The 18,500-nt window shown below is 40.1% G+C and overlaps 1 protein-coding gene and 2 non-coding genes across 3 annotated transcripts in view; 2 read left to right on the top strand and 1 right to left on the bottom strand.

Annotated features, from left to right (window-relative positions):
- Window positions 1-18,500, bottom strand: part of LOC115186454 (zinc finger protein 271-like) — a gene marked incomplete at its 3' end in the record, with an annotated part of 264,983 nt that overhangs the window by 167,876 nt on the left and 78,607 nt on the right. The gene's annotated exons all lie outside the window — the stretch shown is intronic.
- On the top strand, window positions 8,378-8,450 carry trnav-uac (transfer RNA valine (anticodon UAC)). The gene has a single exon. It is a non-coding gene; the product is annotated as a tRNA-Val (tRNA).
- trnav-uac (transfer RNA valine (anticodon UAC)) lies at window positions 8,585-8,657 on the top strand. Its single transcript has one exon. It is a non-coding gene; the product is annotated as a tRNA-Val (tRNA).

The following is an 18,500-nucleotide window of genomic DNA, read 5'->3' as shown; positions in this document are numbered from 1 at the left end:
CACAGCTACTCGCCCAAGCCTCCCCCATTTCTCCTTCTCCCAAATCCATTCAGCTGATGTTCTGAAAGAGCTGCAAAATCTGGACCCCTACAAATCAGCTGGGCTTGACAATCTGGACCCTTTCTTTCTAAAATTATCTGCCGAAATTATTGCAACCCCTATTACTAGCCTGTTCAACCTCTCTTTCGTGTCGTCTGAGATTCCCATAGATTGGAAAGCAGCTGCTGTCATCCCCCTCTTCAAAGGAGGTGACACTCTTGACCCAAATTGCTACAGACCTATATCCATCCTACCCTGCCTTTCTAAGGTCTTCGAAAGCCAAGTCAACAAACAGATTACCGACTATTTTGAATCCCACCGCACCCTCTCCGCTATGCAATCTGGTTTCAGAGCTGGTCATGGGTGCACCTCAGCCACGCTCAAGGTCCTAAACGACATCGTAACCGCCATCGATAAGAAACATTACTGTGCTGCCGTATTCATTGACCTGGCCAAAGCTTTTGACTCTGTTAATCACCACATCCTAATCGGCAGACTTAGTAGCCTTGGTTTCTCAAACGATTGCGTCGCCTGGTTCACCAACTACTTCTCTGACAGAGTTCAGTGTGTCAAATCGGAGGGCCTACTGTCTGGACCTCTGGCAGTCTCTATGGGGGTACCACAGGGTTCAATTCTTGGGCCAACTCTTTTCTCTGTATACATAAATGATGTCGCTCTTGCTGCTGGTGAATCTCTGATCCACCTCTACGCAGACGACACCATTCTGTATACTTCTGGCCCTTCTTTGGACACTGTGTTAACAACCCTCCAGACGAGCTTCAATGCCATTCAACTCTCCTTCCGTGGTCTCCAACTGCTCCTAAACACAAGTAAAACTAAATGCATGCTCTTCAACCGATCGCTGCCTGCACCTGCCCGCCCATCCAGCATAACTTCTCTGGACGGTTCTAACTTAGAATTTGTGGACAACTACAAATACCTAGGTGTCTGGTTAGACTGTAAACTCTCCTTCCAGACTCACATCAATCATCTCCAATCCAAAGTGAAATCTAGAATTGGCTTCCTATTTCGCAACAAAGCATCCTTCACTCATGCTGCCAAACATACCCTCGTAAAACTGACCATCCTACCAATCCTCGACTTCGGCGATGTCATTTACAAAATAGCCTCCAATACCCTACTCAACAAGCTGGATGCAGTCTATCACAGTGCCATCCGTTTTGTCACCAAAGCCCCATATACAACCCACCACTGCGACCTGTATGCTCTCGTTGGCTGGCCTTCACTTCATAATCGTCGCCAAACACATTGGCTCCAGGTCATCTACAAGACCCTGCTAGGTAAAGTCCCCCCTTATCTCCGCTCACTGGTCACCATAGCAGCACCCACCTGTAGCACGCGCTCCAGCAGGTATATCTCTCTGGTCACCCCTAAAGTCAACTCCTCCTTTGGTCGTCTCTCCTTCCAGTTCTCAGCTGCCAATGACTGGAACAAACTACAAAAATCTCTAAAACTGAAAACACTTATCTCCCTCACTAGCTTTAAGCACCAGCTGTCAGAGCAGCTCACAGATCTCTGCACCTGTACATAGCCCATCTTTAATTGAGCCCAAACTACTACCTTTTCCCCTACTGTATTTATTTAGTTTATTTATTTTGCTCCTTTGCACCATATTATTTATATTTAACTTTTAACTTTCTTCAAACTACAAATCTACCATTCCAGTGTTTTTCTTGCCATACTTTATTTACTCTGCCACCATGGCATTTTTTTTGCCTTTACCTCCATTATCTCACATCATTTGCTCACATTGTATATAGTCTTATTTTTTTCTACTGCATCATTGATTGTATGTTGTTTTACTCCATGTGTAACTCTGTGTTTTTGTATGTTGTCGAACTGCTTTGCTTTATCTTGGCCAGGTCGCAATTGTAAATGAGAACTTGTTCTCAACTTGCCTACCTGGTTAAATAAAGGTGAAATAAAAAATAAATAAAAATGAATATCAGTAAAATTCGGTTTCCTCCTCGTAGCTAAATGTAGCAGCAGTTTCTGTAGTGTAGTGGTTATCCCGTTTGCTTCACATGCGAAAAGTCCTTGGTTCGAAACCGGTCGGAAACAACGCTCAATGACACATTCAAGAAGTATCATAGTGGTAACAGAGAAATTCGTTAATGCCTTATTTTGGAAATTGGAATACGTGCCATGAATATCTGTAAAATTCGGTTTACTCCTTGTAGCAAAATGTTGCAGCAGTTTCTGTAGTGTAGTGGTAATCACGTTCGCTTAACACGCGAAAGGTCCTCGGTTCGAAACTGGGCGGAAACAGTGCTCTTTGTCACGTGCAGTAGGTACTGTACTTTTAACAGAGAATAGTTATTTTCATAAATTCTGTATTTTGGAAATTTGAATACGTGCCATGAATATCGGTAAAATTCGGTTTACTCCTTGTAGATAAATGTAGCAGCAGTTTCTGTAGTCTAGTGGTTATCACGTTTGCTTCACATGCGAAAAGTCTTTGGTTCAAAACCGGTTGGAAACAACGCTCATTGACACATTCAAGAAGTACTATAGCGGTAACAGAGAATTTCATTGATGCCTTATTTTGGAAATTCGAATACGTGCCATGAATATCTGTAAAATTCGGTTTACTCCTTGCAGAAAAATCAAGCAGCAGTTTCTGTAGTGTAGTGGTTATCACGTTCCCTTCACACGCCCCTTTTTGGAGTTTCAGAAGTGGAAGAGAAGCAGGTGTCTGAGTGCTTGAGAGAGAATATCGTTGTTTTTGGAGGTCTATTTGCTTTATAAGTTTGAAAGTTTGTGAGTGACTGTAGTGAAGTTTCTGTGAAACTTTTTTGCTATTGTCCCCCATCAGCGTGAGCTGTTTGGGGGATATTGCTTAAAATAACCGGACAGACAACATGGCTTCGACATCAAGAATACAAACGACGACGAGAAAGGACAACAGTGAAATCAGAATGTTAAACGAAGAACTGAAAAAAAGAACATATGAGAAGGAACTGACGGTGAACGTGGAAATAAGTGGAGAAGGGAGAATAACAACGATGGAATTGCTGAGAGGAATAAAGGAAGTTTGCGGAGCAATACTGGGATGTCGAATGAAAGACGGAAATAAGTATGAAATAACAATGTCTCATGTAAATGGAAAAGAAAGACTAATAGACGGGCTAAAGATAAAGAACTGTCAAATCATGGCTAAAGAATTAGGGAACGATGAGCTGGTGGTGTCCTTTTTGAACTTGCCCGCATACATTACGGATGAGGAGATAGAAGAGAAACTAAAAGGCTGGAATGTGAAGGCGACCACGCCAATCAAGAGGAGGATGTGGCCAGGAACGGACATTGTAGATGGGACGAGATTTTGCAAGGTAAAGTTTACAGACAATGTGCAATCCTTGCCATATTCTACTAAATTTAACACTGTCGAGGGATTTGAATATTTTCGTGTAATCCACGACAATCAAGTGAAGGTATGTAGATTATGTATTCAGCCGGGGCACATACTAAAGGAATGTCCGGAATTCACATGCCACAAATGTAGTGAACAAGGGCATTATGCCAGAGAATGTCGGAACATAGGAAATGTGTGCAAAATGTGTGACAGACCCAAAGTTAGATGTAGCTGTAATAAGGGAGAAGATCACTTACTTTTGCAAACAATGGACCTCACGTCTGAGGAAGGGGAGGGGAGTGTGCCGATGGAGAGAGAGGATGAGAGTGACATGGAGAGTGTGACTCCAGAGACAATGGCAGAAAAGCTTGAAGAGCCTGTAATGTCTTATGGCAAAGCACGAGACGGGGTTTTAGTCTCTGCTGCTGACAAGGTGGAACAGCAGCACATGATGGGTGAAATACATACACAGGTGGAGATGGTGCAAGGTGCTTCTCAGGTGCCTGAGCCAGCTTTAAGCCTGTGTGAGAATTACACCAAAGAGTGGGTTGGGTCCACTGAAGTCACGGGCACTGTTAAAGTGCACTTTTCAAAAGGCTTCACAGCCGCTCCCCCCAAAAATCCAAATAAAGAGACGGATGATGAAATAGATGGTGAGGATCTTCAGTTGTTTGTAAAAAATAAGAGGTCATTGTCGAAAACCAGGGAGATGATGGGATTTGGAAAAAAGAAAAAGTAGGATTTGAAAGGACTTGTTTGACTCTGATTATACTTCTGCAAACATTAATAATGATTACAGTCGCATCCCTAAACGGTAACAGTTTGAGAAACATGAGAAAATTTGAGCAGGTATTAGTGTCTGTTAAGGCAGACATGTTGTGTTTTCAAGAGACCAATTGGACAGAATCCAAAATGCAGGAGATTAAGAGTAAATGGTCTGATTTAATTTTTTGTAGTCATGGAGGAGATAAAACATGTGGTGTGGCTATTTTGATAAAAAATGATGTGGTGCAGAATGTAAAACAAATATATGCTGACAATGATGGTAGACTTATTGTAATTGAATTTGAAGTTCAAAATGTAGTTTTTCGTTTAATTAATGTTTATGCTTCAAATATTGAATCTGAAAGGAGAGAAATGTTTCACAAATTAAAAACACTGTGCTCAGAAAACTGTATACTGATAGGAGATTTTAATGTGAGGTGTAGTAGAATGGATGCCTCTAGTTGTGCTAAATTCAGATATGACTCTTCTAGAAATGCATTATGGAAACTTATGAATGAGGAGAATCTAGTAGATATATGGAGGGCTGAAAATCCAAACAGAAGAGTATTCTCTAGAAGGCAGGTGGTTCTAAAGGAATTAAAACAAAGCAGAATTGATTTATGTCTAGCAAAACAAGAATTGGTGCAGAATGTTAAGAAGGTGTCATATACCTTTACAGCATATAGTGATCATGCAGTAATGTCATTTGAAATGGGTTTTGGTGTGGAGAGGAGAGGGGGAGGTGTATGGTGTTTAAATGCCAGTCTGTTAAAGGAGGAAGGATATAGAAATGAAATTGTTGAATGTATTAATGATGAAATGTCTAATGTACTGTTAAAAGAGAATGTGTGTTTATGGTGGGAGGAAGTGAAAGTAAAAGTAAAAAATAGGAGTATTAGGTACGCAAAAAATCATAACCGGTTAGATAAGCAGAAAGAAATAATGTTTAGGAATAGGATGTTGCATGAACTTGAAAAGGCTGATACGGATCCAGACTATGATGTTGTGAATTATTTGAAAATCCATGCAGAGCTGGGTAGTTATGAAAAAAAGAAATGTTTGGGTGCTATTGTTAGGAGCAGGGCACAGTACGCTTTGGAGGGAGAGAAATGTACATCCTTTTTTTTGGGTCTGGAAAAAAGAAAACAAACTAAGAGTTACATTGTAGAGTTGGAAGATGAAAGAGGTGTAAAGGTAAACGATTTTGTCTGGATCTTAGAGACAGTTGAAAACTTTTACAGAAATCTTTACAAAAAGAATGATGTAGATAAAGTGTGTGTTGTAAAAGTGTTGGATACAATTAGTGCCAAAGTATCGCAGGCAGAGAGAATGATGTGTGATGAAGAGATTTCGATTATGGAAATCAAGGAAGCAATTGTTAGCACGCAAGGTAATAAAAGTCCGGGTTTGGACGGTTTAACAAATGAGTTCTATAAAGTCTTTGTAGATATTTTGGCACCCATTTTAGTGAGGGTGTTTCATTATATGGAAGAGAATAAGGAAATCCCTGAGTCTATGTCAACTGGAATGCTAACGATCTTATTCAAAAATAGGGGCAGTAGATTAAAGTTAGAAAATTATAGGCCTATTAGCCTTCTAAATTCGGACTATAAGATACTGACTAAAGTGTTAGCGAATAGGATGAAAAAGGTGATTGGGAGTATTATTGAATCAACACAAGCCTACGGCATACCTGGAAGAGATATTGCAGATGTAATTTGTACAATTAGGGATGTTGTTAATCAAATGAAAAATGAAGGTGGTATAGTTTTAAGTTTGGATTTTAACAAAGCTTTTGATAGAGTGGAGCACAGCTTTTTATTACAAACTATGGAGAGGTTTGGGTTTGGGCCAAAGTTTGTATCTTGGATCAACCTGTTGTATAGTGGGGCTAAAAGTTGTGTGAAATGTAACGGAGTGTTAACAGATACTTTCCCTGTGGAGAGGTCAGTTAGGCAGGGCTGTCCTTTGTCAGCTCTGATGTACAGTGTTTCTACAGAACCGTTAGCTACATTGATAAATAGTAATAAAGAAGTAAGGGGTATTGGAATCCCAGGTGGTGGTGTCAGTGTTGTACATCAGTACGCTGATGACACTACTTGTACTGTGAAGGATATAGAAAGTATTGGAAGCATTATGGAAATCATAGATATATATGGCAAGGCATCGGGTGCTAAAGTTAATATAGAGAAGACTGAAATAATGTTTGTTGGGGATATCAATGTAAAAGGGTGTGAGATTCCATTCAAGAGCGCAAAGGATTTTATTAAAGTGCTGGGAGTAAACATTGGTGTAAAGGAGAAAGAGGCAAAAGATATAACTTGGACTGGGATCCTTAATAAAGTCAAGCTAACGTTGAATTTCTGGAAAAATAGAAAACTTAAGTTACAAGGGAAAGTAATTGTTGCAAATGCTTTGGTATTATCCAAATTTGTGTATGTTTTGGGAGTCCTGGACATGCCGGAGTGGGTCCTAAATGAATTGAATAATGTGGTGTCAAATTTTATATGGGATGGTAAAGGAGTGAGAATAGCTCAGAAAACATTGATTGCTGACTATGTGGATGGAGGTTTAAAACTTGTAGATTTAGATGTCAAAAGAAAAGCTATTAGGATAAAAACAGTAAAGAAATATTTGTATGACAGTGAAGATTATGGCTGGAAACACTTCTTTAAAGTCTACTTAGAGGAGAGTGGTGGTTGTGAGGATAATGGTTTATTGATGGGGCTTAAAAGGGCAATGTTTGAAAAGGTACCAGATTTTTATAAAGAGGTGCTAAATGCATGGGCAGAGTTGTTGCCTAATGTATATTATGAATGTGGACATATTGACCTGATTATGAATCAACCTATATTTCTGAATGAGAAAATCAAGAACAAAGAAAAAGTTTTGTATAATAAAGTATTTATGAGTGCAGGTCTACGGCAAATAAAAGATTAAACATATGAGGTAATTCCAGGGTTTTTACCTGGGGAAGCTATTTTTGACATAATCAATGAATGGGATGAAGAGGTGGGAAGGGGAACAGTGAATAATATGTATAACAAGATAAAGAATAGTATACCAAGAGAATGGGTTGATTTAATAAATAGTGAAGTTGAAAGAGAAGATTTATTTGTATTTCCTAATTTGTTCATTGGTAGCAGTAAGAAGAAAGTACATTTATCTAGTATACCAGTGAAAAGATTGTATAGAATAATGGTAGGAAAAGTGTGTAGAAGGCCGGCTGCTGAGAAATTTTGGAAAGTAGTTTTTCCGGAATTAGATGAAAAAAAGATATGGGAAAATTTAAATGTAAAATATAATAGTAAGGAGTGTGAAAATAATGATTTCAAATTAAGACATAATAGAATATTTACAAAGGTGGTGTTAAAGCAAATTAATGGTGAGATAGAAAGGGAATGCGATGTATGTGGACGTTTCCCGGAAACTCTAATGCATTTGTTTATAGAATGTGAGGATTTAAAATATTTTTTTTGTAAAGTTAAGGAAATGTTATGTAGAAACTGGGGGGGAGATTTCGTGAAAAAGTATGCGTGGGAGGAACTTTTGTTATTTGGAGTGTCTGGTAAATGTGAGAGTGTTAATGTGTGTTTGTTGAATATGGTTTTGAGTTTTGTGAGGTATGCTATTTTTTGTAGGAGGAATTATGTTTCTTTTGACAGAAAGAGGGTTCAGGTGTGGAGTATCCTTATAGCACTGTTCAGTAAACACATAGATATGTTGTTTAATTATGGGATGGAACATTTTGATGAATCTTTTGTTGAAGGGAGTGGGTTAATTTCACGAGAGGAGAGTGGAGGTATCACTTACAATTTTTGAAAGCACTGTTTTGATATTTACTTTGTTTTTCATTGGGTCCCTTGAATTTGATAGGGGGTGAATTGTTCACCAGCTTCTGTTAGTCTAGTGTCTTCTGTATTGTTCTCTGTGGATTGTACTGTAAACAGTAGATTGTACTGTAAATATTGTAAACAAACATTTTTGATAATAAAAAAAAAAAAAAAAAAAAAAAAAAAAAATCACGTTTGCTTCACACGTGAAAAGTCCACGGTTCGAAACCGGGCGGGGACAACGCTCATTTACACATTCAAGAAGTACCATAGTGGTAACAGAGAAATTCATTATTTTGGAAATTTGAATACGTGCCATGAATATCTTTAAAATTCGGTTTACTCCTTGCAGAAAAACTAAGTAGCAGTTTCTGTAGTGTAGTGGTTATCACGTTTGCTTTACACGCGAAAGGTCCTCGGTTCGAAACCGGGCGGGGACAACGCTCATTGACACATTCAAGAAGTATCATAGTGGTAACAGAGAAATTCATTAATGCCTTATTTTGGAAATTCGAATACGTGCCATGAATATCGGTAAAATTCGGTTTACCACTTGCAGAAAGATCGAGCAGCGGTTTCTGTAGTGTAGTGGTTATCACGTTCGCTTTACACGCGAAAGGTCCTCGGTTCGAAACCGGGCGGAAACAGTGCTCCTTGACACGTGTTGATGATCAGTTACTTGAGAAGGAGACCAAGTCAGGATGCTGGACCGGGTGGATTCAATTATAGTAAGGCATTTTATTATGAGACAAAGATATTTGGCAAAGCGTGCACGAACTCCTTCGTTTAGCTCATAGGGAACTAGCGGAAGAGAGCGCCGAAACATGGTGTGCATCCAATTTATACAATGAAATAACAGTGTGTTGACGTAGGTTGAGTCTAGTAGGTCCGCTCTCCTGACTGGTCGATGAGTGGAGGGACGGTCCATTCTCCAGGTGGTGTCGACTTCCCATTGGCCCTGGGCAGTGTCCTTTGTCCTCGGAGTCCAACACCCCTAAGTGTGTTTTTCTGCTAATTCGTGTCTGGTTGGTTACGATATTCATGGAATGTTGTTTTTTACACCAGTGGTCAGTTCGTGTGGCTAGGGCGCTTTCATGTCTTGACATTTTTGTGTGAGTGCTTAAGTCAGCCATCTGTCTCTGGGTGTGGTCGTGATTGGTATCAGTTGGTTGCTCAATATGTCTCTGGAATTTTGTTGTGTGCTGTTGTGAAGCATGTTGTGCAAATGCCCTCCTTATAGATCATTAGGTAAAACGTTAGATTATCTTTATTACAAATCCCCCTCTTCACGTCTGCAAGACGTGACAAAGAAAAAGGGGAACAGGCTTGCTCGGCGGTAGGTACTTGTCGTCTCATTGATCTGAACTTTGACTCGGTCCGTAGCTCACCATCTGCTCCGTTATCATCTCTCTAAAGTTCTGGTTATTAAACCTCTTGCACACGGGACCCAACAACAACCACACAACCCAAACACACTCATACAGGTTAAAGCAGCCCATAATACAGTTCTTGCAACACTTTTCCATTTCCCAAACATGAGCTGTGTTATCAAAAATGTACGTACAGCAATGAACCTAATCATTCTACCTACACCATCCTCTTTGCCCGTAACCTATCGAGAGTCAGTCTATTTTACCAGGTCATGAGGGAGGTGGCGGCTAATTGGTCAGAGAACCTCTTTACTGCATCCCCTGTTTCATTCATGAATCTCTGTTGATTAAATGATGTCATTAATTCAATCCACATTATTATTTATTGTCAACTACCAACATAATGTAGTGTTAAAGCCTTCACATATTTGATTCATAACTTTGTATTCATCTGGAACCTCCCTGAGGATGCCAATAGCATCCATCTAGACAAAGCCATTCCCATCCTTATCAAAACTCCTCCTGTACCTACTTTAGCCTCCTATAACTGGTCTCTTATCACTAATTCAAACTGGTTGGACCAATAACCCCAGGGCGCAAGTTCCTAACCACCCTTTGTGGTAATTCTTGTCGTATGCGTCCTTTGCTGGTACTAGCCCACCCTTCATCAGCCATAGGTGCTATGAGGTTACACATTTTCTCCTGTGCTTTCAAACCTAAGTCAGTCACATTAACGATTACCTTTCCAGCCGTTAAAATCATCTCAATTCTCGGTGCCATTCTTGTATCTATAACACTGGTGCTCATCAGGAATTTAGGTGAACCGAGGTGGGTTGGCTGAGTACTTCAATCTGGCCAACCCCAATTCCTGTACAGTTGTCTGCTTCCCCAGGAAATTGTTTGTTTACCTTAAATTCTACATCTTGATCTTCTTTGATTCCTTATTCTGTAAGTCACTCATCAGTGTATTATATAGTTTATCTTCTACTTCTTCTCAATGACAACGGTATCGTATGATTAGTACCAGAAGGTGTTGGATCTGAATGTATCAGAAAGATTAGATTATGATGCAGCTCAGAGCCTCTACTCTTCCCAAAAACCGCCAACCCTCTCCTGCCCTTAGTCTCTCTGCTAGGTACCACCCCATACTCACACCTCTAGGAGCACACACAGTGATGAACGGTCGGGATAGGAAATCTTCGTTAAGGAGGTAACCCCCGGACCTTATTGGTTCTCGGTTCTTCTCCTAACTCTGTGTGTGATCATCAGTGCTCATATGTGTACATACCTTCTTGCAGTGGGTAACGTGGACCCATGTGACTCTCTCAGCTTTCCTACTGGCAAAGGCAATGGTTTAATAGCACCTGGTATGGGCCTTCCCAACGGGACTGCTTCCAGTTTTTTCTCCTCAGGGACTGGATCCACACCCAGTCTCCTAGTTGGATTGAGTGAATCACCTTCTCCTGCAATTCACCTGTTGGACACAAAATCTTGGACATACGGGTTTGGTTAACAGTCTTCTCATGTGCTCTGCTAGTATATCTTTAACTTATATGTCTACCTGTTCTGGTATTTCTATTCTCCCTAACTCTGGCATTCTATAGGCTCTACCTGATTAGCTAAACTGTCATCCATCATTTAAAGAGATGGCTCTTAGTAAACCAACTCTAGGGATAATATCTTGACTTAATATTTTAGCTACCATAATCATGTCCACCAAGTAAGTTGGGAATGCTTCTACCCATTTGCTATACTTATCTGTTACTGTTAAACACCCCTTCTTCCCCTCAATTCGGAATAGTTCAATAAGTCCATTTCCAAATGTTGGAATGGACATTCTACAAAAAATGTTTTTGTTCTAGTAGCATCCTATCCTGTTCTATCGCCTGCTCTACTATACTCCCCCTTTTTATACATGGCTCAAGCCATGTATCAATTCTGCTGCATTTCTTAACAATGTCTTTGGTAAGATCAGTAAATTATCCTTATGTCAGCCCTTCTCTTTTAGGATTGCCCCCTTCCATTTACCACATGTCCAATTCTCCCTGGGGCATTCATCCTTAGCTACCCTGTGCATTTCTCTATCAAGTGTCTTATCTTCTTTAAGATTTAACAACTACTTTCAACTAAATTATCATATCTTTTCCTAGCGAATTTTACCAAACATAACTTAAAATCAAAACTATAATACATGCCTATGGAGCCGATAGTCTCTCCATGTATTAATATCCTAACTAAATGAACCTAACTAAATGATCCTTCTATCTTCTATTCTTATGTCTTTTCTGTCTCTCCCAGTGTTATTTCTGTCCTCACCTGTTTATAATTGAACTATGCTGGTCTCCACTCACTAACCGTTATCTAATTCTTCTGTGTACCTTTTATCTTCTCTTCCTTGCTTATGCTCTCCTCCTCCTACTTCCAACCCATCAAGGTCTCAGCAGTGCAGGGGAGTACTAAATGTCTCATTGTCTTATTCCATAGCTACTTAAATTTATCTCGATACCCTCAATGATCCTGGATTACCTACTGATGTCATATATTCCTGTCCTGTTGGCTTAGAATATATCCTGATACTTGACAGAAGTCTACCATTATTAAACTTATTCAACAACAAAATATAATAATACTATTATATTAATTCCACAGTCTTGTTGTGTTAAATCTCTTCCACTAAATACAACCACAGCTGACTTCCTAAGGGAAAATAAACTTATCTAGATAATGTAAAAAGTACTCTTGCTTATTAATCTGAACTACTCCACTAAGAAAATGTATTATACCCTTGTTGTCATTCTGTCTTTTCATTAGTTCAAATTATCACTTGTGTCCAAGAACTTTAACTCCATCATAATTGTCAGTTCTCCAAATTTCCTTAAAGTCAGTATCACAAATGACCCTAAATTCACCATCCAAATGGCTTTTCATTGCGGCTGATCAGAACACAAAAGGAAAAGTCACCAGAGGGGTCGAAAGTCCTACCACCCTTTCAGAACCGTGTTTCTTACTACATTTAGACAAATGAAGGCTAAGAACTTTATCTACATTTTGTATCTCAATTTCCCAGAACAATCCCTATGAGAGGAATTTCACGTGCTTAATTAAAACTCAGAAACCAAAACTTCAAAATGCCATGTGTGTATACCCCTTTAAGATATCCTGTCCCTAGGAATTTGAAACGCTCCTTTTTCCATAAAATAACCACTTGGTCAGCATTTCCTCATACTACACCGATTCAAAAACCCAAACGTTAACTACAAACAAAACCTAAAAATACTTTATAATTCCATTATACTCCCCCCAATCATTAGTTTTAAACTTAATTGAACATGCGCTACCCTTGGATACAATACTGTACTTCAAACCTATTAAACTCCCCTACTTTAACATACTACTTGACTAATTTAACCCAAGATTGCTTAAAACCTTAAACCCCTTCAGTTTGTCTGCAAACCGGCCCATTCTGTTTGCTAAGAATACCCTGCCATTATACACAACTGTGTTTAATGTGCACCGTCCCTGTAAAAATAAAATTAACTCCACCTGCAATTCACTTTACTAACTTAATATTTTTCCATGCAATGTTCAAATCCCCACCAGTGAGAGTTCCTAAGGATACTCCGGCAATGATTATGAAAATAACAAACAGGGGAGCTGATATCCCCAGCCTCTCCCAGGGAGGGAGATAACCCGACCCTGGGCGTGGCGCCTTAGGTCGTGGAAACGGGAGCTGTTGTCCCATTTTCGAATTTTAGGGCGCGCAAATCGGCCCTGGTTTCAGTCAAAGTTCTGGAAGGGGTTGGGGCCGGAGTGCAGTGTGTAAGGTGGTGCCAAGGCGCGCCTGATTTACCTTTGACCTGGACAGAGTGTGAAGTAACTTCCTTCACTTCGTACGGTCCAGTCCACCTGGGTTCCAGCCACTTTCTCTTGTGGACTTTGACCCTCACCCAGTCCCCAACTTTTACCTTCAGTGGTGGCGAATCTCCCGACAGCTCCCCCTCTTGGACCTTGCGGATCTGTGTGGAGAGAGCTGCAGAAAGTTCCGACAGTTTTCTCACATAGTCAGACATTGCAATTTGTTGTACATCAAGGGCGGGCATATGACCTCCCTCCCTTGGTGGACCAGGCATGACTCTACCAGTCATTATCTCATGAGGAGAGAGATGGGTGCCTGCACCTGGAGAGGCTCTCATAGCCATCAACGCCAGGGGCAGGGCTTCCACCCAAGTCAACTTCGATCCTGCACATACCTTAGCTATTTTAGCCTTAAGGGATTGATTGGCGCGTTCCACGAGGCCCTGAGATTGGGGCCTGCACACCGACCCAAATTTGTGTACAATCCCGAATCTCTCCCACCAATTGCTTTATACTGTTCCTTTCCCCCAGCTCTATCCTGTATTTTTTGTTCCAAATATTCACTAAATTTGAGCTTGGTTGGTGGAGTAGACCAGGCTGTCGTTTTGTGAAACAGTGGATGTATAGAATCTAGCTAGCTGAAGAATTTACTGCAAATTGAATGTACAATTGTGTTAGCTTGCCTTGCTGATATTTGCCATGCAGATAGATGAAATAACGTAGCTAGCTATGTTCTTGCTTATTGTGCAGTGGATGATTATAATACCTGTATGCCTATGGATGTGTAGCTAGCTATCTAGCCGATCTGTGTATGAACCCAAACGTTTGGTATACATATTAGTTCAGAACCTATGAACCTCAGCTATCATAGCCAGTTGTATCAACTTCAAAACAGCCTGAATGACATTAATGAAGCCTATGGATTGAGTAGAATATAATGTAACTTTGTGCCAAGGATGCAAGTCGTATATACATGTAGTTATTACCATGCATGAGATCCCCACATTGTAGCCTGTACATTTAATGTATTCACTGATCATGTACTATACCTTGGAAAATAAAGGTGCAGTTTAGGTATGAATGTCTTTGAGATTATTTTTCAGTCATATCCAATACCAGGAGTATCAAATTCCAGTCTTTGAATGACGCTGTGTCTGCATGTATGTATTACAATTATACACTTCAACAGTGTTTACCAATCTTGGTCCTGGGACATCAATGGTTACACATTGTAACTAATAGACTAGAAACAGGATTTAACTAGTTAATTCATATATACAGAAATATAATGTTAAAAAACAGAACACTACACTTCCTATGCATCATGTAAATACTCTAACACTGGTTAATCTCAACATCTAATGCCCTTCATCTGCATTGATCTGATAAACACAGGATAGGTGGAGTATTTCATCAAATTACACTTCATTTCAACCAGTAGAGAATGTGAAACGCTTTATTGAAAAGCTCATTATACAAGTGTTATAAATACAAGTTTCAATCTGTCCTTCAATGCACATCTGTTGTGCATTATAAAAACAGAGGAAGAAAGAGGAGGTGGTGAGAGAGGTGTAAAAGACAGAAAGGGAAAGAGGTAAGTACATAGGAGCAGGGAAGGCAGCACATGATTAATGAAACACAGTGCTACATAAATATTCTCTCAGTTCATCACAATTACATAATAGTGTCTCTCGTCGGCCCAAAGGTTCTTAAAAGCAGGTGAGGTGGCGATGATGGGACTGGGGGTTGGCATCCTCTCAAATCAAAACATATCTGCAGACGAGAGACAGATGGAGAGAGAGAGAGCATGTTTAAACCTTGTGTTTTTATTTTTTATTCTAACATTGTTAGTCATCAATCAGGAGGTGAAATACAAAACTGACCTTGGATCATTAACTCTGGGACTACTGCATCTCTATCTGTATTTCAACGTAAAGCATCTCTTTAATAATACTTCCTGTATAATATAAACTGACCTGGGATCATTAACTCTGGGACTACTGCATCTCTGTCTGTATTTCAATGTAAAGCATCTCTTTAATAATACTTCCTGTATAATATAAACTGACCTGGGATCATTAACTCTGTGACTACTGCATCTCTATCTGTATTTCAATGTAAAGCATCTCTTTAATAATACTCCCTGTTGACCTGACCAAGTGACCTCTCACCTCTGATCATGCTGTGCCCTCTATGTAGCCAGTTCAGATGCAGGAGGGGTTCACCCACACAGCTGATATAACCTAGAGGATTTAGGGAGAAGGGGAGAGAGGGATGAAGTGAAGGAGAGAGACTGTTATTGAGAAAATAAGGTCGTTAAAGCGACAGTGTTCAACAGGAATCTCTGTGTGGCCTCACCTGGTGTCCACACCACACTATGTGGCTGCAGAGTACTTTATGCTGAAAAACATAAACGGACACACGAGGACAAACAATATAGTGTAGTTATAGAAATAATGAAGTGTCTTACTATTCTCCATGGTTGGCCCTCTTGCCTATTCTTTGAAGGTGGAAGGAGCCACAGTTATACACCTGAGCCTGTTTACTGCACAACACAATCCATCAATCAGATTGATACATGAGTGTGTAGGTGTGGGTTATAGGGTGTCTAATTGTTCTACATTTTTTCAATATGGGTGATTTAAAATAGCCTGTTTTGTTTTTGTACAGACATCACACCCTTACCAACACAGCACCCTCACCTGAGAAGTAGAAATCAAAGGGAGAGAAACTGTGAATTGAATAACTGCAGTTGACATAGCTCAGTAAATGGAAGAATACTCTTATTGCAATGTGAATGGCTCTTAAAAGAGCCTTTGGTTGTGCATAGTGACGTCTATGGTGTTGCCAGGGAACAGCACCCTCTTTGAAGAAGTAGGAGGTGAAGATATCCTGCACACGGATTGCCTCTCTTGCTGTGTTGTTGGACCCCATCCTTGAAACATCCTGCAGAGCAGCAGACTCCTCCTCTGGCACACGGCGGCGAACTGCAGATCCCCCTCCTGGTCCTCGTGTCCATCCATTGCTCTTCATTGGGACCTCTTCATATGTAGACTGGCTTTCATAGAGCTCTTTATCTGAGGACAGAAAACCTCACAAGAAACAGACTTCATTATAGTCAAATTACACCACACTGAATATTATGTTACTATTATCTCCGTCCTCACTTCTAGGGACAGGAACTACACAAAAGTACCTGCCCTGTCCAGAATAGCCTCCTCTCTCACTGACAGTTGGGGCTGCTATCCTTTCACCCTCCTCCATGGCTGTTAGCTAGCTACCTACAAATGCATTTGGAGTTTGTTTTTTACAGTGATAAATACATCAAGATAGCTAATATGAAGTTAGGTAGCTGGTGATATTTAATTAACTTAGCTAGGTATCTATCTATACAGTATTTCATTATAGTCTTCCCTGTGGCTCAGTTGGTAGAGGTGTTTGCAATGCGGGGGGCCAGTACAAAAAAAAAATGTATGAAATGTATGCATTCACTACTGTAAGTCGCTCTGGATAAGAGCGTCTGCTAAATGACTAAAATGTACATGTAAATGTATTTGAAGTTGTCTAGATAGCTCATTTAGCAGCTCATTTGAGTTAGCCTGCACTGTAGCTAGTTAGCTAATAATACATCGGGGTTTTTTTACATTTTCAAAATCTATTTACTTACTTACTTGAATAGGTTCTTCCTGCCATGTAGACAACTGGAAACAGGGGTAGGCCGTCAATGTAAATAAGAATTTGTTCTTAACTGGCTTGCCGAGTTAAACTTCATTACACTCGGTAGCACGTCCATATGACGTTGAGAAATAGTGCATTGTGGGTAGTATAGAAGATTTCCCGAAATAAGTTAATAAATATGTAATAACGCAAAAACATAACTAATAACGCAAAAACATAACTGTTTGTACTCATAGGTAACCATATCGTGACTACAACTAGCTTAGTAAGTCTTTAACCACACTGTGTTGTCACACTGCTGAGTAAAAACTAATGCGTCCTACACTTTAACTTTTTGTCTGAAAATTAAATATTCATTTTACTCAACTGCGTCCAGTCAGCAGTTCTTTGCTGAAGAAAGTCTAACAGTCACTAGTGCAGCAGCAGCCTCCCCCGGTCCTGGTGCCGCCCGGCAAGAAGTTTAAGATGCGATGGAACGGTTGACGAAAAAAATAAATCACAGAAAAAATATATTGATTTATTTAGGGGGGCTAATGACTATTTTAGGACCAGCGACGTCCCTGATTCCTACCCTTTAACTTTTTGTCTGAAAATTAAATGTACATTTTACTCAACTGCGTTACCCACTCCAGTCAGCAGATGGCGGTGTGGGAATTTAACGCAATGCTGTTGGTGTGACGTATAATCTAGTGGACGGAACTCTTCTTTCAACAGCAGCAACAGTTATTCAGCCACCTCGGTAGCTCGCTAGACAAAATAGCCGAACAATAAAGCTCTTTAGACGCTTTATTGTATATTAGCCACTGTGTTTTAAACCCACTTCTGTCGTCTAGTTAGTTATCCGATTTAATTTCATATTTACGGTGTTGTTGTTATTATTCAGCTAGCGGGCTGGATAAATTAGCATTAGCCTAGCTAGCTAACATCCCCGACCATGAGTTCACTGAGCTACTCTCCTGCTAAAGAAGAGGGTGTTAGCTCGACGGCGAAAGATGCACTGTGGCTGAACGTTGTCATGAAAGAAGAGGAGGAAGAAGAGGATGTCTCAGTAAAACATGAAGTAGGGGGTGAGGCTGTTACAGTGAAAGAAGAAGAGAAAGACGTTTCAGTTAAGCAAGAGGCGGAAGAGGAGGATGGGGAGATGACTGTCACATCCAAAAAGGAGGAAACTGGATTTCTGGGCTCGGTTTCTCAAACGCATCTTAAGACATCCAACGATGAACTTAGCCGTAAGATGGTTTTGAGAAACCGTTCCCTGATTAACACTAAGTACTGTTGTTGTATCCCATCAGAACCCTAAATAACCTTTTTTTTACTCCAATGTTTAGAAACAATGTAAACCAACACTGTATAGCCTCAACATGGTTAAAACTATAATGTTGATGATATGGATGGTCAGTCCTTGCATCCATAGGTCTGTCTATGCATTTGAAAGTAGTTACATTTCTCCAACCCCATCATCTTATTACCAAAACAGTGTTTGAACTGCAGATTGATGTGTGTTTTTTTTAAACAGCAACAAAATGGCTGCCCAGAGACTTGGTTTGGTAAACAGCTGAGGGATGGGGGCTGGAGAAATGTAACCAC

The sequence above is a fragment of the Salmo trutta genome, unplaced genomic scaffold (genome assembly GCF_901001165.1).
Source record: "Salmo trutta unplaced genomic scaffold, fSalTru1.1, whole genome shotgun sequence".
Lineage (NCBI taxonomy): Eukaryota > Metazoa > Chordata > Actinopteri > Salmoniformes > Salmonidae > Salmo > Salmo trutta.
The sequence above is the reverse complement of the archived record's forward strand: the minus strand, read 5'-3'. Positions and strand labels throughout refer to the sequence as shown.